Here is an 11,708-nt window from a genome sequence, read left to right as displayed (position 1 = left end):
GCTTTCTTAGGTCTTCCTCCCGAGATCAGATCAAACCCCTCTATCCCCTCACTCAAAAAATATGTCAAATGGCTACTCCTGAATGACCAACTACAGCAATAGTCCTTGAGCCCTCTTAACTACTTCCATCTCCTGTTTTACATTATTTTATACTTTTGTTCAAAAGTTTTATTTTTGTCACTGCACGTGCCCTATTAGATTTATTGCTCTTCGGAAACTTTACATTTCCCACAAAATGGGCAGATTACCCTTGGTCAACATTGTAATTTAGTTTTTCCCTGTGCTCCCCTATTACTTTATTGTTTTTCATGTACTTCACATATTATGCTATGATGTTCTACTCGTGGTTTTACCTCATTCCTCTTCCATTCCTTTGTACAGCGCTCTGTTACCTGTTCGGGTCATGTTCGTGCTTTATAAAACTTTTATAATAAATAAATGTATTCTTCGGGCCTCCACAGCTGGATCTCGGCTGGTCTTTCCTCTAGGCTTAAAATGTTTTTCCATAAACTCCAACTTGGAATCTGGCTGACTGAAAAAGGACACTTTAACATTATAAGCTACTCTTAATTTGGCATGATAAAGCATCAAATATTTAATGCAGTTGTTTCATGATCTCCAAGAATGACCTCCTGGCTTCCAGCACAAACAGAGTGAAATCAAGCTAGAACACCTGAGTTGATCAATTATCCACTAGATTGCGTATTGCACAAGTAACTCTGCACCATCTTGGTATAGACCCGTCTGTCTTCTTCACTGCTTCATACTGTTTGATTCTTAGCACGGTCTCTCTTTAAATTACCATTCATTCTCCATTATTAGTCGTGTCCTTAATAGATTCACATGCTTGAATAATTCCCCGTCGTCGAAGTGGGAGCTCCACGGTACATAACATAGTAGTAAGAATCATATAATATATATATATATATATATATATATATATATATATATATATATATATATATATATATATATATATATATATATATATATATATATATATATATATATATACACAAATATATACCTAAGAAATACATAAAAGAAAAAATTCCAATATGTATATTCCTTTAAAAACAAAGTCTTGAAGTACCATAGAACAAAATAGGCCCATAGGAATCAATAGGGAGAGCTCACTTTAGTAACATATCCAAGTCATTATAATAGTCCACTTTCCAGCCAATCAGGCTGTAGCACCCTCTAGAACCATCTCCTCAGAAGCTCAAGCCCTCAGATTTTCTACCGCACGTTGTGTGAAGGGAGTCTCCCTGAGCTCTGCTCAGTTTTTTCTTCAAACTTCATATTGCTGAACCATATGGAGTAAACGCTGCCAAAACATTTGTAATCTATCACTATACACGAAAGAGACTGTAGTTGATTGTTATATACATGTATGACTAATGAAATGAAAATAAAATATTGCGTCTTTTCAAGGAGGACCCTCATAAAAAATGCATTTATTGCTCATACCCGGATCATGAGGTGAGGAGTTGTAAATTTTGCAGGACCTTATTAAATAAGACTTTGAAAGATAGAGAGGCCCGTCTCCTTCTGTGGCTACAGAAGTTGAAGACTTCAGACAACACTGTGTCTGATTTGGAGAGTGTTTCTTCTCGTCAAACTGCAATCTCTTTGAAGCGTGGGTCTGAGTCGGACGTTCCTTCGCCTTTTCTGAAGAAAAAGAAGCTCGTGGACGCTTCTAAGTCAGTCTCCCCACGGGATCTGCCGGCCTCTACGCCTACGGGACCTAGTTCTCTGGCGTTGCAGATTTCCCCTGTGCCCTTGTCGTCGACGACGACGAAAGCCGTCGACATTATGGCGACGACTACTTTCCTGTCGACTACGATGACGTCGTCGACGCTGATTCAGGAGGTCAGGCCTATTTCTTCGATTCTCAAGATATCGTTGACGACGAAGAAGCCAATCTTGTCGACGACCCAGTCTAAACGCCATTCGTCGACGACTCACTCTTCGTTGACACCTGCCTCTTCGTCGACGGCGGCCGCGTCGATAGTCACTGCCCCGTCGATGACCAGCTCCTCATCGACGGCTACTTCGTCGACGACATCTTCGACGAAGTTACAAACCTCGTCGACGACAGCAAAGCCAACGTCGACGAAAAAGACGTTGTTCACGGCAATAGTTCCTTCGTCGTCGGAAGCCTTCCAATCTTCGTCGACATCAGGAAAATCTTCAGCAAAGATCTCGATGGCGACATCGTCAACGGTACCATCGACGGCTCCTTTTTAATTTGCCACTGCTACCAGCTTCACAGTGGTTACGGCTACTACTGTCAAACACCCAGCTCCTCTGGATTTGAGCCCTTTGCGCCATCGTTCCAGTCCTCCACCTCAATGGTTTGCCTCTGAAGACGAGAGTGATTCAGAGGGCTCCTATGTGGACGATAACCTTCGGGCTGCCAGTAGTCCTTCGGAGTTACACATTAAATATCAGGACTGTGATGATGCTGACGAGCAGTAGTTGCATGTCCCTGCCCCAGAAACCGTGCATGCTAATGAACAAGATGTTCCTATGGCACAGTTGCCTATGTCCTTGATCTCTAACCTACAGTACATGCTCGATGACTACAACCGTCGATTTCCACCATCCACGCCGGCTTCTCCATTGCCTACAACTACACAGCCTTCTGTGCCTGCTCCGAGAGCCGCCTCTCCTACTCCACAACTTCCTGTTCAGGTGGATACTGATAATAATACGGATACTGACCAGGATGATGATGCTGCAATGGCAGATTGGGATGCTTATCAGGCACAAACTCGGTCTACTCCTCCAACGTCTCCTTTGGCGTCGCCTCCAATTGACATTGGGGGTTTCCATCTGTTGATGTCAAGAGCTGCCAAACGATTTCACTTGCCTATTGTCATTAGGCAAGAAGACTGCTTTCTATATGATTTCAAAGATCAGCCTTTGAGGCAGGTGCATTCAATTCCAATCACAGACTTCCTATGGAAAGAAGGCCTCAAACTTATGGAACGGCCTAATTCTGTCCCTGCTGTGCTTCCGCGTATTGACCAAAAGTATAGGGCAACTGAGGATTCGCCTGCTTGTCTAGTCTCTCAGCCGAAACCCGACTCGGGCATTACACAGGCTGCACAAAAGAGGTCCCGTAATCCATCTATTGCTTTAACATCGCCTCCGGATCAGGATGACCGCCGACTGGACACCATCGGCAAAAAGTTTTCTATGATGGCTGCAACCACTGTTCGGGCTGCAATTTCTTTAGCCATCCTCGGCCGTTACGACCGCCAGATATGGTCCGAAATTGCTGCCTTGGTTGACCTCATACCCGAAACGTCTAGAGCTGAAGCACAAAAGATCGTACAAGAGGGTGAGAAGATTTCCTCTGAAATCATTGACTGTTCTATTGATATTTCCTCTATTGGTTTCCGACAGCTAGCTGGTGCTGCAGTTTTACCGAGACAAGGCTGGCTCAAGTCTACGTCCTTTCGGCCGGAGGTACAAGCTAAAATACTTGATTTGCCTTTCAATGGCTAGTCCCTCTTCGGAAAACACGTGGACGACGCCCTGGAGTCTATTAAAAAGGACACCGATACTGCTCGCGCCCTAGGTTCGCTCCAATACCGGAATAAGCCTTTTCGTGGAGCTTGTGGTCGGGGCACAACCTCCAATTTTCGTGGCTCCTCCCAATACCCCTCTTATAATGACAACAGACAGCGTTACTCCAACCAATCGCAGTCCTCGACAGAATTACTACAGGCGTAAAACCACTTACAGAAGAGGTAACTCCTCCAATAAAAAGTGACTTTTACAACTTCAAGGCTCTTCCCACTCTACAGATTGGAGGTCGAATCTCCCAAAGATTTTTCAATTGGTCACAAATAACTTCGGATCGTTGGGTTTTGGAGGTTATCCAAAAAGGCCATGCTCTGGAGTTCATCAAATTCCCACCCAACCGCCCACCATCTGGTCCTCCTCCTTGTTAGCCCAAGTTGCAGTAATGATCCAAAAAGGTGCAGTCGAAGTGGTTCCTCAAAAACAACAAGGAAAGGGCTTCTATTCCCGCTTTTTTCTTATCAGGAAAAAGTCGGACAAGTGGCACCCGATTTTAGATCTCCGAGCCCTCAACAAATTTGTCAAGTCCAAAACATTTTGAATGCTGACCTTGCTGGAATTTTTGCAATTCCTGAATCCGGGAGAGTTCCTCTCCACAGTCGACCTCCAAGATGCATACTTTCATGTGCCAATCCATCAAAGGCACAGAAGTTATCTCCGTTTCAAAATGGGATCAAAGCACTACCAATTCAAGGTTCATCCTTTTGGCCTTCGTTCTGCACCGAGGGTCTTCACAAAGATCATGGCTCTGGTGGCGGCTTATCTACGCCTGCAAGGCATACAAATCTACCCTTATCTGGACGACTGCTTAATAAAGGCACCAACCTTTCTAACAGCAACTCACCACACTCAGACTTGCCTTTCCCTCTTCCGCAAACTGGGTCTCTCCATCAACCAAGAAAAGTCACATGTTCTTCCATCACAACAGAGAGTCTTTCTCGGAGCATTGATAGATACACGTCTCGCGAAAGTGTCGTCTAGATCGTATCATTAAACTAGTGACTCTTCTGCGCTCCAAAAGGTCCATTTCTGTCCGGATGTTCAAATTCTTTCTGGGCATGACCTCGTCCTGCATACCACTGATCCCCAACTGCAGGCTGCATATGCGAGTCCTTCAGGAAGAATTGGACAAACAATGGCAGCAAGTCTCGGGGTCGTTCAACGACAAGGTCTTCCTGACCCCCCACATCCAGGGCGCATTGGAATGGTGGGCTCACCTTCCAAACATCACAACAAGGCGTCTGTTTCAAGAGCCGGCCACCACGCTTACCCTTACGACGGACGCTTCCTTAGAGGGTTGGGGTGCACACCTCGGGGAGATGTCAATAAAGAGCAAGTGGACAGTCGACCAGCGCAAGTGGCATATCAATCGGCTGGAGCTTCTGGCAATCTTCCTCGCCCTGATATTGTTTAGTCTTCTGGTGGAAGGGGAGTCTCTGTTGGTGCGTACAGATAACACCACCAGTATGCACTACCTCAACAAACAAGGAGGTACGAGGTCTCTCCTGCTGTCCCAACAGGCACAACAGATCTGGAAATGGGCCATAAAACATCATGTTAAGTTGACTGCAGTTCATGTCCCAGGCATTTCCAACAGCCTTGCAGACTCTCTCAGCAGATCGGCCACAGACATCCACGAGTGGGAACTCCACCAGTCGACTCTGGAGTATGTATTTCGCAGGTGGGGCCAACCGGATCTGGATCTGTTTGCGACTCCACTCAATCGCAAATGCCTACGCTACGCAAGTTGGGATCCCCACAAAGGATTGAGCGGGAATGCATTTTCGATCAACTGGTTGAACGAATTCATGTACGCTTTTCCGCCGATCCCTCTTATACCTTGCCTTCTGCGCAGAATGAAGCTTCAACCGTGTCACATACTGTTGATTGCTCCCATGTGGCCACGTCGACCATGGTTCACAGATCGACTTCTTTTTTCTCAGTGCGAGCCAATACTTCTTCATCCTCTGCCTCACCTCCTTACCATGAATCGAGGGCAGACATGCCATCCGGACCCAGCGTCTCTTCAACTTCATGCCTGGAACCTGAACACAATGAGTTTGCACATTTAAATCTTGATCTGGACTGCAGGTAGGTCCTTGCTCATGCATGGGCTCCTTCAACCATTAAAACCTATAAGTTAAAATGGAAACGGTTTTGTGTCTGTGCCATTCGCAGAACATTCATCCTCTGCTCGCTACCCCTGAGCAAAGTTTATCTGGCGGCCCTTTCCAGTTTTCCACATGACGGTTCCACGTCTCTGTACTCCTCTCAGATCATTCACCAGTTCTTTAAGGGCTCATTCCGGAGTTTTCCACCAATCCGACGGCCTCCTCCGGCTTGGCGCCTAAATCTGGTCCTCGCCCAACTTCTCAAACCTCCTTTTGAACCCATTCACTCAGCGGAACTGAAATTCCCTACTTGGAAGGTTTCACTCCTCCTGGCACTTACATCATCTAGGAGGGTTAGCGATATTGACGGTTTTACCATACAGCCGCATTTTCTCCAATTCTCAAAGGACGCTGTTGAGCTTCGTACAAATTCTACATTTATTCCTAAGGTTCCATTAGACTTCCACCTTAATGAACCGGTCATCCTCAGGACTTTCTTTCCTAATCCTCAGTCTCCTGCTGAGTGCACTCTTCATTCCCTTGACCTGAGACAATGCCTCAAATTCTACATCCAGCGCACTGCTACTTTTCGAAAGTCTGACCAACTCTTCGTGGCCTATGGACGGCTGCGTAAGGGTCACTCGGTCACTAAGCAGACAATCACTCGTTGGATTTCCTCTGCCATCTCTTTCTGCCATCAACGAGCTGGAAAGCCTATCTCTGCTCCGGTGCGAGCACACTCGACGAGAGCAGTTGCTTCCTCTACTGCCCCGTTTGCTGGAGTGCCTCTGCATCAGATCTGCAGAGCTGCAACGTGGTCCAGCAGACACACGTTTACAAGGCACTACTGTCTGGAGGCAGTCAACGCTGCGGATACTGCTGTGGGTCAGGCGGTGCTTCGAAACCTCTTCAAATAAGGTGAGCCTCTGTTGCTTCCCGCCTTCTATCATAAAAGGTTTTTTTCTTGTGTTTACGCAATGTTGCCTATACATATCTATGCGATGCAACTTTATTCATTGCCTTTTATGATTGTTTATTTTGGTGTACTGCTTTCTATTCTTATTTAAGCATGTGAATCTATGAAAGACACCCCTAATACTGGAGAAGAACAGAAGTTACTTACCTGTAAACTGTGGTTCTCCAGTATTGGTGTCTTTCATAGATTCACATGCAACCCACCCTTCCTCCCCTCTGAGGCTCTCTTCTCCTCATGCACTCTTGGTCGCTCCTGTGCTACGGAAATCTGAGGGCTTGAGCTTCTGAGGAGATGGTTCTAGAGGGTGCTACAGCCTGAAAGTGGATTATTATAATGACTTGGATATGTTACTAAAGTGAGCTCTCCCTATTGATTCCTATAGGCCTATTTTGTTCTATGGTACTTCAAGACTTTATTGTTTTAAAAGGAATATACATATTGGAATTTTTTCTTTTATGTATTTCTTAGAGATATATATATATATATATATATATATATATGATTCTTACTACTATGTCATGTACCGTGGGACTCCCACTTCGACGACGGGGAATTATTCAAGCATGTGAATCTATGAAAGACACCGATACTGGAGAACCACAGTTTACAGGAAAGTAACTTCTGTTCTTACATGTTAGAGAGAGAAATTAAGGGTGGGTTTTCTCACCATTTTGGATATTCATGTTGCTAGCTTCCCTTAATTCATACATTAATTACTTACAAATTAGGAATCTAAGTAAATCCTGTTCTAAGGCCCGATTTTTAGGGGTGTTTTTCCAACTAGATTTGATTGGTTTTCAAGACATCATCCATATACGTAAATTATTTTTCACGTCATATCTAGCTCATATTGTACATAATATACTTTGTCCTTATTCTCTGGTGTACTTATCTTTACATTCTCTTCTAACAAAACAGTACCCCCTCCTCCCTTGAGTTGCGCTTAAGTGGACATGTTACTACCTCTGTGTATTGTTGCATTAAGGAGCAACTATGGCACATCTTATAATTAACCCTATAAAGCCATTTAATCTGGCTCCCAACTACCATTATCGTCCAGTCCTAAATGCGCTTTTAGAGGGAATCATTCTTTCTTGGGCAGCATTCCACATTAAAGTGTAATTTGAAATTTAGCTTCAGTGAGGTTACTTTTTTTAAACTAAGGCAAATGTAATGCCTGTCCATATATAATAAGGCCACAAAGTAAGACATTTAGCACTCTGGCAAAAGGTGGGAACTAAACTAACACTGCACAAATGCAAAGAATTATGAGACAGAGAATTTGATTCTTGCGACGATCAAATCAGGAGTGTAAAACGTCGAAGTATATTTACGTTCACCACTAAACTCTCATCATATCTTGGAGGAAAACAACTCAGACATCAGAAATTGTTGAATGCGCAGTCTTACAAAAAGTCTCAGGGAGTGACCCAAAAGAGCAAGTGAAATTCTGCTGACTTGTCTATTACACACTAATCTGTGCCTCATTTTTAAATTATACATCATATGTTTGCCCATTTAATATGGTCTAGTACTTTTATGGAACTATATTTTGATAATCTCTAGCACATAAAGTAGGTTCTGCTCCACAGTACACTCTCTCCTACATATGTCATATTAAAAGTCCATGCTATCCTCAAGAATCCTAGGGAGGATAAGTTGGAAATTCTTGCAATTGGCATTGGTGAAACGGAGGGTGGCCATTGGATGGATGAGCTTGAGGACTCCTACCATAGAATTGTGCCACAAAGATATGATATAATGGGCCCAGGCGGAGGAAATGTATATGAAAAAGACACTCAGAGATGATAAGTTGGATGAGGATTTAATAGAGAGGGCAGTTCTTATGGGCAGTATGTTTCAGAATACAGGTGAGAGTGAAATGGAGAAGGAGGGGATAGATAGCTCGAGGGGAGGGTACATATAGGAGGTACAGTCTGGTAGACTTAACAAGTGTATGTTATGTACGACATATTAACTATAAACTGGGCTCGGAACCAAGGTGGGATGGGAATTAAATGCAATAGGCCAGATGAGGGGGTCAACAGTGGCGGCTCGTGACATTTGAAACTGGTGGGGCCGCTATTTTCAAACGTCAAAACTTTTGAGTCAAATCTCAGCACTACTTCAGTATTAAATATTTTTGCTTTGTGTTTGGTGTCTCTGTGTTGTGGTTGTTGTTGTAGTTTAAAGAAAAAAATACACATATTGGCTGGAATGCTCTAAACACATTTGTAAGGCGCATGTGTTAGGAAAAGCCTCATGGCACATAGAATGGCCACAAAGCAGATTGGGGAGAATGAACCAAAGCTTTCTATCCCTGAGATAGAAACGCCTCCAACTGTTGAAGGGATGGAATTCGTATTTTCCCCTCCAATATCTGAAAGAGCCTCATTTAGAGGTAGGTGGATGTGGGAAGCCTGCCAGAAAAATGGCAGATACCGGTACACCAACCTTGCATTACCACATCGAATTTAAAGGTGGTGGAAACACAGGGTGGCTGGTGGTGAAGCCTCAGCGTGGACCCGCCATCGGAACTCTTGACCTGACAGCATGTCCAAGACAGGGCCATCAAGTCAAAGTGCCAGTCAAAGGTTTCCCCTGTTCCGGCTCTGCCACATAGGCAGTGAAAACAACTAATGCCCCACCCACTGGGAGCATAGCAGGACCTTTGATAGTTCTCTTCCCATAAATAAATCCCCATCATTTGGGTTTGTTTTTGGAAGTAAAAATAAATGCAGAGCATGCCAAAAAAAAGTTAACGGCATCAGCTCGGTATTTAACAGTGATGAAAGGTTATTTGCAGCACCAGCGAATGTATCTCACAGAGGTTCCTACTATGTAGGCAGACATTTCTAAACATGATTGGAAGTTTTCTGCCATGGGGGTGGCGGGCTGAACTCCTGCTGACCTGGCGGTCGCCGACCAGGGTCTGACATAGTTTCCATGAATTACAATTTTAAATTGCCACAGCTAAATTCAATCGGTGTAGGCTATCGTCATATCAATCAGCATTTTACGTCACCAAAAATGCCTTCGTTAAACATCATCACACTGCAGTATTTTAAGGGTTTTCAACAGTTTAGCTGGGCCTATTTTTTTTTACAAAACGTCCCATCTTTGCAGCAAGTAGCATCACGAGCTTGAATGCAACCTCAAGCAATACTTCTGAAGAGTAGGATATTGTTACGTGAAGCAGTTAATTTACCATCGTCTACGTTCGAAGTGCCGGCCATTACTGAGATTTGGAATGACCTGCATTGAAAGAAAAGTTAACGGTCTTCACCGCTGACAGTCTTCTGCAAGTTGGGGTTGAATAAATATAAAAAAGTAAAAACTTACCTTGGCTTCCCAAGTCCGCGCTGACTCCCGACTCGAGCCCCGAGACTGCATGCAGACTCCCGCTGTCCTGGATTTGAATGCCGCCGGCGCCGCTGCATCTGACGTGGTGTGGGCTGGGCTCTCGAAGGCTGCAGGCAGCCTCCCTCCCCTCCATGGCAGCCGGCGCTGATTGGTTCGGCCGGCTGCCCTAAATACGTAATTTCTCCGAGTCTGCATCCTGCAGAACGGAGAATGGGAGGAGGCTTGGGGGAGTGGCTTGCCCACTGTTGATAATACTGTCTGTTTGGACTGCCTCTCAGGCTGTCCAAACAGTCCGTATTATCAACAGTGGGCAAGCCACTCCCCCAAGCCACTCCCCCCTGAGGCTCGAGTTAGGAACCAGGAAGAAGTTCTGCTGACTACTTTCTCGCCGTGCGAGAAGGGCAGGCAGAAACAAATGGTAGTTATAAATAAATAACTACCATTTGTTTCTGCCTTCTTCTCGCACTGCGAGAAAGCAGGGGGGGGCGGCGCCCAAACGCCCCCATGGTAGAACCGCCGCTGGGGGTCAATTAGAAAAAATATACAGCTCCAGAGAGAACCGGAAGGAAGCTAGTTGGAGGAGTGTGACTTCATTGTACCCAAGGTTGGGACAAAGTTAAAGTTGTTTTCTCTTTCTCTACAGCGTATATGATCATACAATGCATGTAGTGGCAAAAGAAACGTGATGCACAGGTGGATACATATCTTTGAAGCACATGTTACTACTTGTGTAATGATATATCTGTAAGAGACATAAGTTAGTGATAGATTCCTTGCCTCAGACTGGATCCGGAAAGTTTTTAGTCAGCAGTACCCCTGCACGTCAGTAGGTGGCGTCGTGCAGCTCCCCTTCCGTCGCTGGCGTAGTAAGAGCCGAGATGACGTCACAGAGACTACTTAGGCGCCACCCATGCACGCTTACGTCAGTTCTGTACACGACTTTCCGCACCAGGTACGCAGAGCCATGCAAGAAACTGACCACTGGTGCCATGAAACTAGAGCCCTGAAAGGGATGACCTTAACCCTAGAAATCAGTACACTGAACGGGGAGGATGGGTGGTGCGGTAAGGAATCTATCACTAACTAATGTCTCTTACAGATATATTGTTACACAAGTAGTTACTTGTGCATCTGAAAGAGACACGTTAGTGATAGATTCTTTACCTTAGAATAGATACTCCTGCCATTCCAACCCCAGTGGTGGGTCTGCGAACAAGATTACACCAGAAAATCACGGAGAACAGAAAGGCCAAAGAAGTCGTCTCTCTGGACTTGACTGTCAAGGCAGTAATGCTTGGTAAACGTGTGCAGCGAAGCCCACGTAGCTGCCTGACAAATGTCCTACAAGGGAACGCCGCATCTCAAGGCAGTAGTGGCTGCCGTCGCCCTGGTAGAATGGCCACGCAGCTCCATAGGAGGCTCCTTCTTAGCCAAGGAGTAACATGCTTTGATGCACAGAATGACCCATTGAGAGATGGTCCGTTTATGCAAGGCTCGACCTTTTTTTTGCACCCACGTAGCCAACAAAGAGCTGGTCATCCACCCAGAACTGTTGTGTGCGCTTCAGATAGAACGAGAGCGCACGTTTTGGGTCCAGACGGTGGAGCCGCTCTTCCTCTTTTGAAGGATGCGGAGGCGGAAAGAAGGTGGGCAAAGTGATGGTC

Source organism: Lissotriton vulgaris, chromosome 6, assembly GCF_964263255.1.
Source record: "Lissotriton vulgaris chromosome 6, aLisVul1.2, whole genome shotgun sequence".
NCBI classification, from domain to species: Eukaryota; Metazoa; Chordata; class Amphibia; order Caudata; family Salamandridae; genus Lissotriton; species Lissotriton vulgaris.
This window is presented reverse-complemented; position numbering follows the sequence as displayed.